Here is a 2,647-nt window from a genome sequence, read left to right as displayed (position 1 = left end):
CATCTCTCTGAATCCTCCACCGCTTCTGCTTGTTATCGTGTTCCTGCAGCGTCTGCATCCAAAATCAAAACCATCAAGCAAAAGAAGAGTAAAGCAAGAGAGGACGGAAACATCCAGATCCGGGCTGGTTTTTTTTTTCTTTGGAGGTGGAGCTTGACGCTTTGCAGTGCTGATTTAAAAGGCGGGGGGGGGGGGAGGAGACCCAAACCAAAAAGGGAAACAATAAAATAAAATAAAATAAAATAACCTCTGAAATAATTAAACTGGGGCTATGGGTGGTCTCAGAGAATTGGAGGCGGAGTTTAATTGAAAGCTGGAAGCAGTTTAGCTGAGAGACTGAAGCAGGAAAAAGACATAAGCGCGGTGTTGCTTTTCTAAGATCCTTGAAGCTTTTGGCTAGGGCAGCCTAGCCTGCCTGCCTGCCTTCTCTACTTCCCAGGAGGCCTGGGTCTGATCTGATGGTATCAGACATTCCTCCAGGCAGCCGGAAAGGATAATGAGCAAACAGATCGGTATGGATGGGGGCGGGGAGGAGGAGGAGGAGGGATAACTGGCAGAAGGACGCTGCAAAAACTGCAATTATTGACCGATCCCAGAGGTTCCCCCCCCCAGTCCCCGTAATCTAAAGTCTTGATAGGAGAAACACAAGTGGCATGGAAATTTTTGCCAGCTTTCAAGTTCTGCAGAATTATTTGTCATGTGAGATTTTTGCAGAGAAGCAGGATTTGCTTGATTTATCAGTTTATTTTCTTCTTCACAGAATCTCAGCGCCACTGTTTTTATATATCATAAACAGATTCAGGCTAGTTTACATCAGTGCTTTTCATCACTTGATGATTGCATCACCATGTGACGATCTTCCCTTGTGGATGGTCATCAGATATTGAATATCACAGAGTCTCTGCATAAACACATCATTCAGAGCCAGTTCCCATGTTCAGATACTGTTAAATGCCCAGTAGTTGCAGGTAGAGAATAAATGCCAAGTGTGTGCACGAATTTCCAGATCTGTTGTTCAAATTGTAAGGAGAGGATAAACATTTGAAATATGCCTTCTCTCCTAACATTCTACTGAATATTTTTTACCAATTCACATTTAATGAATGACCTGGAGCTGCTATTTAATGAAGTCCTCAAGCTATTATCACTTATAATTTCCAAAATGTGTGCTGGGAACTTGAGGCCCTCTGTCTGTTGCTAAAATAAACCTCCCAAAATTCCTCACCTTTTTATGGCCAATGTTTTGGAAATTCAGGGACATCTGTAGTGTCATAGTTTCTTCTCCCTATTATAGTTGATACCCACTAGCTTGATAGCCTCTTGATATTCAGTTGATATGCACTAGCTCAGGAAAGCAACCCCATAATAAATCCATGGCCCAGTCTCTACAATGGCCTTCTCCAACTTGGTGCTTCCAGAATTATGAGAACTATATGCTCCAAAATTCCAGGCATCATAACTATTAGGAATTCTAGACATTTCAAAATTAATTCTGGAGGGAATTAAGTTAGGTAATACTACCATAACAACTCTGGACCATAGCAGCCATTATATACTTTTCATATGACATTAAAGTGGGATTGGCTATATGTTGCAAAATTTATACAATTCCTGCTCATTTCTCATGAACAACCTATTCATTCTTATAAAAATGGAGCAGAGATCTATTCAGTCTCCCATCCTGGGAAGAGAGGAAGGATTTTAGTTTAATATACAATAGATCATGTTACCAAGTATTAAAAAGTATGTAAGTTTCATTGAAGAAATCATGATTTTATATTCTAAGAGTCTATTGTCATCAGTAAAGCCAACATTTTGATTATTAAGGGTAGCTTTAATTCCAGATGTGTGTAGTCCATGTGTGTCAAATTAGTGGCCTTTAGAAAAGGTACCAAGACCCAGCTTTTTCCTCAGCAATCTGGGTCTAGTTGAGTGGAGTCCCCTTTAATTGTTTAATTATCCTATTTGGGTTACCATTTTATATATAAGGGAAATGTCGTTTTTAAAATGATGGTGTTCTTTTAGTTGAAGTTGTATGCTGCATTGTATGTTTCATGAGTCATACTGTTTAACTGGCTGGGTCTTAGGCAGCATATAAATTTAAAGAACAATGATTGCCATCACTCAATTAAAAAAGGGCACACTGCTTGGATCCACATACTCTCTGCCTTTACACTATGACTCCTATGTTCTTGGGAAGAACTCAGTGTATATAAAGGCCAACGTCAGCTAAAGAATTAGCTGTGATTACACATTTTGTGGAATGATAATAATAAGAATAGAATTTGGGCACCCTTACAAATGTGTGGAATAAATAAATACATCACAAATATACTTCAACTTCTCAGTATAACACTGGTTTGACATGAAAAAAATTGCTCGTTTTGTTTTGCATTAAGTTTGGTTCAACCTCTGTTTGGCATCTCTGAACCATGAGGTATAAATCTAAGCAACTCAGAAATAAAACTGCATACAATACTAATACTTTATATTAATAGATCTCTTAAAACTCCTTCTCCGTAGGATAATTATTCCCTCAGTTTATCCTCTCCTGGGATGATTTCCTCACATTCCCACCTCAGTCGAAAGAAATAGTGATATAAACTTCTCCTGACTGATGTTTAACCCATCTTTCCAAATCCGTGTT

Source organism: Vipera berus (genome assembly GCF_964194415.1).
Source record: "Vipera berus genome assembly, chromosome: Z".
Taxonomy (NCBI): domain Eukaryota; kingdom Metazoa; phylum Chordata; class Lepidosauria; order Squamata; family Viperidae; genus Vipera; species Vipera berus.
The sequence above is the reverse complement of the archived record's forward strand: the minus strand, read 5'-3'. Positions refer to the sequence as shown.